The sequence below is a fragment of the Lepisosteus platostomus genome, unplaced genomic scaffold, assembly GCF_059453375.1.
Source record: "Lepisosteus platostomus isolate fLepPlt1 unplaced genomic scaffold, fLepPlt1.hap1 Scaffold_66_H1, whole genome shotgun sequence".
NCBI lineage: Eukaryota > Metazoa > Chordata > Actinopteri > Semionotiformes > Lepisosteidae > Lepisosteus > Lepisosteus platostomus.
Window position 1 is genome coordinate 19330 of NW_028291680.1, and position 12724 is coordinate 32053.

The 12724-nt window shown below is 40.0% G+C and overlaps 2 non-coding genes across 2 annotated transcripts; one reads left to right on the top strand and one right to left on the bottom strand.

Moving 5' to 3' along the window:
• Window positions 1–4238: 4238 nt before the first annotated feature.
• On the top strand, window positions 4239–4320 carry trnal-aag (transfer RNA leucine (anticodon AAG)). Its single transcript has one exon. It is a non-coding gene; the product is annotated as a tRNA-Leu (tRNA).
• A 7330-nt stretch (window positions 4321–11650) lies between these two features.
• trnal-caa (transfer RNA leucine (anticodon CAA)) lies at window positions 11651–11763 on the bottom strand. Its single transcript has 2 exons — window positions 11726–11763; window positions 11651–11696 (listed from the first exon to the last, which is right to left on the bottom strand). It is a non-coding gene; the product is annotated as a tRNA-Leu (tRNA).
• Between the last annotated feature and the right edge of the window lie 961 nt (window positions 11764–12724).

A 12724-nucleotide genomic window follows, 5' to 3' on the forward strand; every position in this document is an offset into this window, starting at 1 on the left:
CAGAAATGATGGGAGATTTAAATGAAACATTTGATAAATCAGACATGAACAGCATAACATCTAAAATGGCAGAACCCTCTTAAGTACAGAAAAAGTTCTGGCATATTCATAATAAATAACATTTATTTAATTTGAAGCATAAAATTTGCTTTAAAAAGAAAACCACAATTTGTACGATATCATATTTCAATATCAACGTTCAGATGAAGGATTTGAAGAAGCAACAGCGATAGGAAAGTACATTGATTTTGGGACAATGTTTGCATCTGAATAATCCTTGGTCCTGGAAAGAAGGGAAAAAAGGTTTTGATTCTCAGTCTTCAGGATCCCCAAAAAAATGTGCAAATTTGTTTCCGATGTATTTTGGATAAAGATATAACTCTCATAGAAGATACATTTTATCAGTTGAATGCAGTCGATACTTTCGACTTTTTATATGATGACAGGACCTACATTTAGGGCTCAGTACTGATAACACTGCTGCTATTGATGGAGTAAAAATAAGTGATGTACTGGCAGTTTGTTTTTTTTCTGAGGCAAGAAGTCCTAGAACACCTCCTATAAAAATGTTAAGATTCAGAGTAAGAAATATTTTTCCACCTCACCTAATGCTATTGCATTAACGAGGCTGGAGTTGGCTTCTTATTCACCAGCTGCTGCTTCGCGTTTCTCATTCCATTTTAAATGCTGCTGCTGTGATGTTATGTCATCTTTCGCCTGTAGATGGCTCTCTACAGTCATTTTTAAAAATACTTATCCAGATGTATTACTGTACATATCCTCAGTAAAATGGAATATGTAAGTAGAGACTGTCCAAATTGCATTTTTGTATGAAACACATTTCAGAAACACAACTCACAATAAAACAAACTGGCATGTTATACCACGAGTAAATAAGACAAAGGCAAAACGTAAATTCACTGGAACTTTCTGCATATTTTCCACGACCTTGCCTTCTGATCATAAAAAATCTCAAACTCTTGCATTTTGCAAGAAATTTTAATATAGCAGTTTTAAATGGGACATTTAGAACATGGCATATGAGAATATATGGTTAACTGAGGATGAGCAGAGGGTGATCGCACTTTCTGCTTATTGCTGTGAACCTACCTCCTGGTTATAAAAATGTCTAAAAATTCTGACACAGATGTGTGAGAGACAATGGAACTTCAGGACATTTTACTGTACCGTTTTTTAAATACGACCCTCTGAACATGGCATGAGAGAATACATTGTCAAATGGTAAATGCAATGTTTGCTATATTGCTAGGGCTCTCCCTCCTGATTTTAGAATCGTCTCATATTTCTGACATCAAGGTGTGAGACACAATATAACAGACTGTCAAAATCCTGAACTTCAGGACATTTTACGGTACCATTTTAAAAATATGACCCTCTGAGCATGGCATGTGAGAAAATGGCATGTGAGACTGCATTGGGAAAAGGTGAATGCAATTTCTGCTGAATTGCTATGGCCTTCCCTCCTGATTACAAGCTCGTCTCACAGGTCTGACACTGAGGTGTGAGACACAATGTATCAGGCACTCATAATCGTGAAGTACAAGAGATTTTACTGTAACGTTTTTTTTAATAATGACCCTCTGGCATGTGAGGACTTGTAGTCAACAATATAGCACACATTCTGCCAATTTACTTTGTCCCTCCTTCCTCGTTAGCAAAACATCTTAGTATACCGACACTAAGGTAAATGTCTCTAAATCCAGAAGTTAAGTTGTCAAAGTATATCGGAGTCAACCGATACTGATCAGGTTCTGCTGATGCTGAGCCCGCAGCCTTCACCATAAGGTCCAATTCCCCAAGCCTGCTGACCTTATATGTCCATCCCTTCTCATCAAAATTCGTATTTTCACAGGGTACCCTTCAGAAATCGCAGTATAGAATGAAAAAACTCCAATAGATATCTGCCACTGTTGGCGATTTTCCTTTAAGATAGATAGAAAATACTTTATTAATCCCGTAGGGAAATTGACAAATGATTCTCCAGAAATTTTATGGAGTGTATCACTTTCACTGAGACGGAGAAGTGTTAAGCTGTACGTGAGTCTTTGTGGTTCGGTTGTTAACCAAAAGGGTGGTGGTTTGAGACCTCCCAGGGACGCTGAGCCTTTAAATGAACACACCCTCTTCACTTAAGTTCTCCATGGCCGGTCTTGTACGGCAATCAAATACAGAGCCCGTAGGGGGCAGTAAGCTCGCATATATAGCTCACTGTGTATAAAATGAAGAAGCAGAGGTTAGTTTCTCATCTGCATGTTGCAGAGCCTTACGCAACTCGTACCAACAGCTGGGGTTTGATCCCTGCACGAGCTATTAGTTGAAAGACCATTGTAAATGAGGTGTAACAGATTTATCCAGCTGGCTTTTATGTTTCATACTAAATTGCTATCTTGAAACCAAAATAATTAGAAATATGGAACACAACTGTTGTTCCCCATGAAGGAAAGCTGTTTTACACTGACGTCACTCCTTAATATTTAATCCAGATTTTAAAAACAACTCCGACCTATCAAAGGAAAATGTTACACAAAAGTTGGAAAGCACACTCTGAATCCATCTGTATATTTGATCTCCGCAATCCGTTCAAGGCTGCCTATGTTAATCGTAAGTGTATAGATGAAACATTTAATATATTGTTCAGTTTAAATCAAAATGCTTTACTACTACAAGAGAGAAGTATAGTATGGAGGATGCGACAAATGTGTGATTTCTTGGAAGAAAACTACTTTTCTTTGCATTCGAAATTAATTCGAAACAATTGACACACAAACCCTTTGTCTTTTTTAAAGAGATTATATCTTTAAACAGACAAATGTATAAAATGTGTTTTTTTTTACCTAGAGATTTTGGACAGGGGCGATGTATTACTAGTAGAGGCTGCTGACTAACACTGTACTGTCTGGAGATCAGCTCCATTTGCAATAAAAAAACGTGCGTAACAAAGCTGGAGAGCAGCTGAACTTGTGCTCAGTAGTCAGTATGGTGCTGAGGGTTCAATACTGTCGTTGTTGTATTAGCACGAGCTGCACAGGCTCTGAATCAGACCATTTCAATTAGTCTGATCAGTGCAGGACAAGTTAATGTAGAATTATTGCTTTGTCTGTCTCTTGTTTGTATATAAATGGATGTCTCTGATAACTTAATGTTAGTTTTTATTTTAGTTTTACGATGTAGGTCATGCGTTGATATATGACATGTCTCATTCCTGATTCAGCTCATGTTCCATAGGAGAGAAGAGATTCCTCCTGTTTCTCGTACAACCATATCAGAACAGAAGCCCATGTCACCCAGCTCTGATTCAAGATCGAGTTGCATCTTCAACATTTTGTTTTTGTTTCTGATCATAATTTTCTTTAGTTATGATCAATATTGAACTTTTTCTAAGTAAAACAAAACGAATCAAACATGCAGGCAGATTTTTGAAAAGTATTAGGAGTTGATAGGGCGCTCCTTCGGAATAGTCGTCAGAAAATGTGAGAAAAGGAAAGTTACGTAAACTCTCACACACAGCATTAAAGACTGGAATCTGATCATAAAAAAACTAGCTGTCTCCCCGTCGGTAATCAAACCCCGGTTTCCCGCGTGACAGGCTGGGACACGAACAACTTTACTAACTAGGAGCGCTTGCTAGCTATTAGGAGGCATTTACTCTTAAATATGTTACTGTTTTGGGTTTCGACTTTAATTTTCCCGATACCAGTTTTTTACAAAAGTAAAGGCACATGGCACATGTGTGGCACATCACGTCCAAGTTTAGTGACAACTACCTCAGAGATTGTAAGCTGGGTAGTTTCAGATCACTTTTTTTAAAGGTTCAAGCAAACCCGAATACCTTTGTGTAATCGTTTTTCATAAAGTGTAATTGTATTATAGCATGTGCCCTTAATGATTTTCTTGATACGTTATATGTGCTCTTGTTTGTATTGTATGTAGTTTTGTTGTTCAAATAAAACGTAAAAGACACAACTTTCCGGATGCGGCTGCTGTAAAAATAAAATGACATCAAGGGTGCTGTACGCAGAGGTCTGAAACCTGCTCCACAGAAGATCTTTATCAAGAGGTGTTAAAGAAGTCGAGATCTCGCCATGAGAGGGGAAGCATCTCAGAAAAAGCAGGTGCAGTCGGTTCCACGGTCATAACGCCACTAAGTCGGGCGACAAGAGCAAAACCCACCCGGCTTCCTCCGGGCAAGTAATGAGACAAAGAGACAGTGCACAGCGGGTAGCGTGGCCGAGCGGTCAAAGGCGCTGGACTAAGGCTCCAGTCTTTTCGGGGGCGTGGGTTCGAATCCCACCGCTGCCAGGTGCTTCTGTCGAGACCCCCTTTCAGCTGGCTTCAGACGAAAGGGAGGGAACTGCTTTTTGGCAGTCTCTCGAGAAACTAAGCAAAGTGTTTAAAGATACTATCTCAGCTTGACATCAAGGCACAAAACAAAAACCTTCTTGCGTCCTCTCAACCCAAAAGCGCTTTGCCACTTTTTGCGTTATGCAGGGAACGATGTCTGCCCAGATCTCTTTTGTGTCAATGCAAATCGTAATGTGCCCTCCGTTTTAATGTTGGCTGTGCTGGCGTGCTGCTTCTGTCTGTGAAACTTGAATGTTCTGCTTCTTCACACCAAATCGTCGGCGGGGGTTGAGCTTGTTAAATCTTTGCGCATAGCGCTCCTTTGGAAGTACTTTGTCCAAGTTCAAAAGCAATCGTGGGATTTACTTCATGCGTACAAAAAGCATGCCTCGCACGACAGATTTAAATGGGGAATGGAGCCTGTTTCTTGCTGTTTTTCCTGTGGTAGCAGTTACAAAGTTGATCGTGCTTTCACATTCTGTTAACAGTATTCACTGGCTGAGCTTTATCAGTTGGTTCGTAAAGGAATCTCTGCTTCGGTTCCAGAAAAGTCATCTGTAGTGTGTTTTTTTCCGTGCCCATGGCAGTCTTTTAAAGCTGGTAGTAATGGCGGCGAAGTTAATTTTTTATCCTCTTTAAAAGAATAAGGACGGGCTGGGGCGAGCTCCATTTACCACTCTTTCAGCTAACCGCCGAACTCGCGAACTGATTACACTGCAGAGCCACAGGCGCCTCGCTTTTCTCCATTCTCTGGGTTAGGGTGAAAAAAAAACTTTGCTGGTATTAGCTGGCCTGCTGGGAGTACCTTTTCTTCACTGATAAGCAAGATTTGTGTTTCATCTTTCACAAGCTGTATAGATTTCTTTCAAAACAAGTTGTTCCAGAAAGGAAACGAACACTTGCATTCACCTGAATTAAAAGACATGGGATTTGCCCATAAGGATAAATTCTGTACAGTAAGACAGGAAGAAAGGCACCGCTGGGAATCGGACCCAGGATCTCCTATTTACTAGACAGGCCCTTTAGCCAACTAAGCAAATGCGCTTGGCAAATTGCTGTCCTTTGACAGCCACTTGGACACGTCTCAACTGCTCTGAGACATCTGTGTTCGGTGTGCACCGAGCCTGCTCGCCTTGCTAGTTGCCTCATTTACATGCGATAGTTCCACCACTAAGAGAAAGGATGAGAAATGGCTTTTATCTGTCACTTTTCATGTCAGAGGATCTCAATCTGCTTTCCCTGTACAAGAGGATGTCCAACTCATGTAGCTAAAGACGTAGACGACAGTGCTCCACTGAAATCTTGATCTCACAACCCTCGGCATGACTCCGCTATGTTCTGCTTTAGACAAAGGGGGGAAAAGACTTCTTTCATCACACGTTTTGCACTGTTTACGGTGTTTGCAGTGCTCTTTCTTAAATGAAAACCAGGAATCGGCACCATATGAGGTGAGACTAGATAATATTGGAACAAGTAGCCTCGCCATTCCATGCGTGACATGAGCAAAGTGTAATTCCTGTCTTTATAGTGTGCTTGTTAGAGACATAGCTGGCACCCAGAGCGCTTTAAATCCGGGAGTCAGCAGCCCAAGACAAGAGAGTTTCCTTCGTCTATGTTTTTGCGTGAAGGGGGAAACCATGCGTGTGCTGCAAAGGATCTTAGTATCGAAGTGCCGTCCCACATAACCAATCCGAACAATCTGCTTTACAGAGGAGCACTGCCGGAGCTTATCGTTTGCAAACTGAAGACCAGGCTGACCTCTTCTGTGACTCTTGAACACTGAGTCTCAAGGTTGTGAATTCAAGCTCCACGCTGGCGGGAAATTCCATAATAATAATAATAATAATTGCTTACACTTATATAGCGCTTTTCTGGACACTCCACTCAAAGCGCTTTACAGGTAATGGGGACTCCCCTCCACCACCACCAATGTGTAGCATCCACCTGGATGATGCGACGGCAGCCATAGTGCGCCAGAACGCTCACCACACATCAGCTATCAGTGGGGAGGAGAGCAGAGTAATGTAGCCAATTCATAGAGGGGGATTATTAGGAGGCCATGATTGGTAAGGGCCAATTGGAAATTTGGCCAGGACACCGGGGTTACACCCCTACTCTTTTCGAGAAGCGCCCTGGGATTTTTTAATGACCACAGAGAGTCAGGACCTCGGTTTTACGTCTCATCCGAAGGACGGTAATGATCACATTTTCTTGCATGCTAATCAAAAGAAATATTAAGAAACTTTTCCCAATACCAGTTTTTTACAAAAGTAAAGGCACACGGCACATGTGTGCCACATCACGTCCGAGTTTAGTGACAACTACCTCAGAGATTGTAAGCTGGGTAGTTTCAGATCAGATCACTTTTTTTATCAAAGGTTCAAGCAAACCTGAATACTTTTGCAAGAGACATTTCAGAATCCCAGTCAAATCCAGTAAGATTGCTGGATCCTTTGAATTCGACTGAACTATAGCACAGATCTGCAGTCCACCATTAGAATACTGTGGGTGTGTTGTATAAGCCATACCGCCCAAAATAGTTCTAAAACAGGAGAAGCATCCTCGTTTAGGAATGTGGTATAAAGTGAAATGGTCTGGGAAGAGTCCTACGTTTGAACAGTTCAAAATAGACGTAAAGGGGTATTTACGGACTCTTTCGAAATGTAAGAACGAGCTGTGCGGACCTTATCTTTATTTACCTTGTGTAATCGTTTTTCATAAAGTGTCATTGTATTATAGCATGTGCCCCTGACGATTTTCTTGATACGTTATATGTGCTCTTGTTTGTATTGTGTGTAGTTTTGTTGTTCAAATAAAACCTAAAAGACACAACTTTCCGGATGCGGCTGCTGTAAAAATAAAATGACATCAAGGGTGCTGTACGCAGAGGTCTGAAACCTGTTCAACAGAAGATCTTTATCAAGAGGTGTTAAAGAAGTAGAGATCTCGCCATGAGAGGGGAAGCATCTCAGAAAAAGCAGGTGCAGTCGGTTCCACGGTCATAACGCCACTAATTCGGGCCACAAGAGCAAAACCCACCCGGCTTCCTCCGGGCAAGTAATGAGACAAAGAGACAGTGCACAGCAGGTAGCGTGGCCGAGCGGTCTAAGGCGCTGGATTAAGGCTCCAGTCTCTTTTGGGGTGTGGGCTTGAATCCCACTGCTGCTAGGAGTTTTTGTGTTACAACCACCAAATGGAGCAATGTGTTAAAAGCTACTTTATCAGCTTAACATCAAAGCAGGGAAAAAAAAGTGTTTCTTCTTCTCAACACAAATTATCGTTTCCACCTTCAGCAGGGAAGTTTGTCTACCAAGATCACTTTTGAGTCAGTGCAAATCACAGTGCGCCCTCAATTTTAATGTCGGTTGTGCTCCTTTTTTCTGTGAAACGTTAATGTTCTGCATTTTCAAGTCGAGTCATCCTCAGGGGTAGAGCTGATTATGTCTTTCCGCATAGCGCTCCATCAGAAATAACTTGTCTAAGTTCAAAAGAGATTGTGGGTTTCACTTCAAGCAATCACAAAGCATACCTCACATGTCAGATCTAAATGGGGAATTTGTTGGTTACGAAGCTGAACGTTTTTCCATGTTCTGCTAAAGTATCCACTGGCTTGCCTTTATAAGCAGTCTTGGAAAGATAAGCTGTGCTTCATCTCAGGAAAAATCATCAGTACTATCATTTTATTCTGTGTGTATGGCCGTTATTTAAAGTATATAAAAATCACGAGTTCATAGACATCCAAATATCAACAGCACCTTGTAAACCTGTCATAAGAATTCCTTCAATCCAATAGTTTCACTCCAGGGAAAAGGCAGGGAAACAGAGAATTCTTATTTAAAGACAACATCCGTATTGGATTGCATGTAAGCAGGCACCACTCAGAATTCCTAATATGATTTTGAATTCAGTTTTGCAGTGCTTTAGTGCTTTACTACTTTCAGAGAGTCCTTTATTGACCTTGCTGAAGCAGAGAAGCGACATAATCACAATTGTGACCAGTTTTTCTGCTGTTTCTGGTTAATACTGATTATTATTTTGTATTTTGATTAGTATTTTTCGTAGCGTTCTTCCTCAGCTTTTTAGTTATTTGGTGAGCAAGAACCACTGAGAACGAGTCTGAATCAATCAAGAATACATATGGTACTGCTGTCCTGTGTATTACTGCTTCATCCTAACTGAGCTTTTCAGTGTTGAAGAAGACGTTTCCAATTTCGATTGCTGGTTTCAGAGGATGTGCTACAAGATCACAGATTCATTTGAAAAGATTTGGAGATGCATTGGCTGGGATTCAAACCTGGCTCAATTGCATGAAGGCACTTATACTCAGCAACGAGAGGAAAGGAGAAGGGGCCAGAGGTAGTGTGGCTGAATGGTCTAATATGCTGGATTTTAGGCTCCACTCTCTCAGGGGCGTGGGTTTAAATCCCACTACTGCCCAATGTTTCAAGACCTTACTTCCTGTGATTTGTAATATGGTCAGTAAAAGCACTTTATGTAAGTATCTCTTATGTCAGCACTACAAGTCACTTACTGCTCCACAGGACCAGGGTTCAATCCCTGGCATCTTCAGGTGTTTTATATAACTGTACTCACATCGAAATCTTCTGTTGAGTGAGAACTCTTTGCTCGTGTTCATAGAGAGCCAGGTTTACCTTTTGAATCTCACCCGGGATTTCCTGAGAGATCATTCAGCGAGCGAGACCTCCCTCTGGACTCCGCACTGAGCTGAAAGCTGCACGAATTCCTCACTGTGTGTCCTGTACTGTTACAGGTGGTCCAGCGTAAATGTGCAGCACAGTGATATGAACAACTTTAACTTTTTCTGTATGTGAAGGAAAATGCAAAAGAGCATGTAAAGTATTGATCATATAAAATATCCATAGTACAACTCGAGAAAAAACTGAAGCACAAAACAGCGACTTTTGATGATTACAAGAGATTCAAGAAACACAACCGTCCGCAGATGGGTTCGGATCCTGAACGCTTAAGTCAAAAGAACAAAAGCGAAGTAAACTCACTTCATTGTCTTATAGTTTCTGTAATAAAACAATTTTTTACTTTCTTTATAATTTCTTACTGTTGATAGACGATTTATTGAATTTTAACAGAATCACAATTACAAATATTTGGGGTTAAACTGTTATTCACATACTCTAACAAAGAGAAACGTTAGTGTCTTCCAGTGTGTGAGCCAATTTCTCAAAACATTAAAAAATAAGTTACAGAAATTGAATTGTTCTACTTTTTAGGCTTGCATAGTCTTATTCATATTTCAGTTAAGCCTTTTCTTCTGTAGTAATTTCATTTGATATTAAAATTAGTCCTGATTTACAAGATGTAACAAGGGTTACATTTTAACCCTTCAATCCAATAGTTTTACTCCAAGTAAAAAGCAGCGCAATATATAGAGAGATGACATTCAAAGATTTCAACGTTCTTATTGGATTGCCTGTATGCAGATATCGCTCAGAATTGCTAATATGATTTTAATTCAGTTTTTCTCTACTACTTTCAGAGTCTTTTATTGACCTTGCTGAAGCAGAGAAGTGACATAATCACAAATGCAACCAGTTGTGCAGCTGTTTCTGGTTAATAATGATTAATGCAAAAAAAAACAGCTCCTTGCATTAAGAGTCCTCCCTCTGGATTCCTCTGAAAGCTGCGCGAATTACTCACTGCGTGTCCTGTACTGTGTAGCACAGTGACTAGAACGCCTTGAGTTTTTTTCCGTATGTGAAGGAAAATGCAAAAGAGCATGAAAAGTATCGATGGTATAAAATATCCATGGTACAACTTGAGAAAGAACTGAAGGACAAAACAATGACATTTGATGATTACAAGAGAAACACAACCGTCCGAACATGGGCTTGGATCCTGACCGCTTGCGTTAAAAGACAAAGCAAAGGATATAACCTGTAAATGTCTTCATGTCTTACAGTTTATGAAATAACACAATTTCTTACTTTCTTGATAATTTCTTACTATTGATAGATGCTTTTTTAAATTTTAACAGAATCACAATTACAAACAAATGGGGTTAAACTGTTATTCACATACTCTAACGAAGAGAAACGTTAGTGTCTTCCGGTGTGTGAGCCCATCTCTCAAAAAATAAAAAAATAAGTTCTATAAATTGAATTGTTCTATTTTTCAGGCTTGCATAGTCTTATTCATATTTCAGTTAAGCCGTTTCCTCGGTAGTAATTTCATTTGATATTAAAATTAGTCCTGATTTACAATTTTTGGACATGGTTCATCTTAAAGAATTTTGTAATAAGTTTCAGTTTAGGAAAATCGTGCCCAGAAGCTACCAAAACTGGTAATGTTCACATAATGTGTAATGCCAAAGCAGCAGTTGGGGTGGGAAACAAAAGGCATTTCTTGGTATGAATCCTTAAACTTCATAGATGGCGTTCTAGGACTTCTCGCTTCAGATAAAGCTGTCAATACATCATAGATTTCTACTCAACCAATATCAGCAGTGTTATCACTACCGAACACTAAATATAGATCCTGGCAATAATTCATGAGTTGTTTGTTAGAAAATTATTTATGTTTTTTTTTAAACATATTTTCAATACCAGACAAAAAGTCGAAAGTTTCAATTTCATGCAACTGATGAAATCTCTCTTCGATGGAAGTTATAAGTACAGTACATCCAAAATACTGCGGAATCAATCAAATTTACATGTTTCTTGTGGATCCAGAAGATCATTTTGAGACTCAAAACATGCCTGTCTTTTCTTTTTTCGAGGACGAAGGAGTAGCAGCAGGAGTAGCAGTTATGGCAAGAACGTGTTTAGAGTTCAGGACTTCTCATTTCTAATGCAATACCATCGACTCGGAAAGCACCGCCTGCGATAAAAGAAATTGCAGAATTGGTCTGTTCATGCTGCCTACAGGCTTTGAATTGCTGGCATTTTCTGCAAGCGTTCCTTTTTGAGGGTTCATGAAATTCCTCACATTTGAGCCAACACTAAAATATTTCATTCGGGGTCGCCTAATTCATAGTGCAAACCGAATCTACAGGGGAATGCTGTGGCACATGAAGCCGTTTGTTATTCTGTTGTGAGGTGTGAGGGGCAGAATGCAAATCGAGTTGGTGAATAGAAAATGAAACAGGAGTCACTTCTTGAGCTACGAATTCCAAAAAGTATGAAAACCTGTGCATTTTAACAGTGCAGAATACTTACAAATTGCACTGAGTTGCTTGCTTTCTTCTGCTGCTTTTATATTTCAGTCATTCACTGTAGCACTGGAACAATTCAAGAGAGGTAAAAGCAGAAGCTGTCAGGAGTGGGATTTGAACCCACGCCTCCATTTGGAGACCAGAACACCCAAGCCAGCTGGAAAGACACACGTCCTTGAGTCTGGCGCCTTAGACCACTCGGCCACCCTGACAAGCGAAAGCAAGTGGTGTGCTGAATGCACCAGTAGTTGACTAAACTGAGTTTCTTCCCTGAAATTATTTGCTTGCGAAGAGCCAAGTTGCCTTGAATGGATCTTGGAAATCAAATATACGGATTGATTGTTATTCGGTTGTGAGTTTTGAGGGGCGTATTATAAATTGAGTTGGTGAAAAGGCGCTTTTTGTTAGTCTGTCGGGAGGCTGCACAAGGTGTTTAGAGGGAGAACTTCTAAAAGGCAGGCTCTCTATGTTTAACATCAAGAAAGATTTTTTTTTTTCTCAATGGAAATGCTCTTTGGCGCTTTCAGCTTTACGTAGGGAACAACGTCTGCAGAGACCACTTTTGAGCCAGTGCAAATGGTAATGTGCCACCAAGTATATTTAATATTGGCTGTGGTAGCGAGCTGCTTTTGTTTGTGAAGCTTTTACTTCTTTAAGCTGAATCATCAGCAGGTGTAGCTTATTAAATCTTTGCTCATAGCACTCCATCAGAAATACCTTGTCCATGTTCAAAAGAGATCAGGGGATTTACTTCATGCTTTCACATGGCATACCTTACACGAAAGATTTAAATGGGGAATTGATTGTGCTTCTTGATGTTGTTCCTGTGGTTGCCTTGGTTACAATGGTGAACGTTCTTCCACGTTCTGCTAGAGTATCCACTGGGTGGACTTTATCAATTGGCTCGGATAGGTCATCAGTGCTCCGTCTCCAGAAAAATAATCAGCACTGTCTTTTTTCTGTGCGCATGACCGTCTTTTAAAACATATAAAATCACGAGTTCATTGATTTCTCCAAATAACAACAATACATTTTAACCCTTTAATCCAATAGTTTTACTCCAAGTAAAAAGCAGCGCAATATATAGAGAGATGACATTCAAAGATTTCAACGTTCTTATTGGATTGCCTGTATGCAGATATCGCTCAGAATTGCTAATATGATTTTAATTCA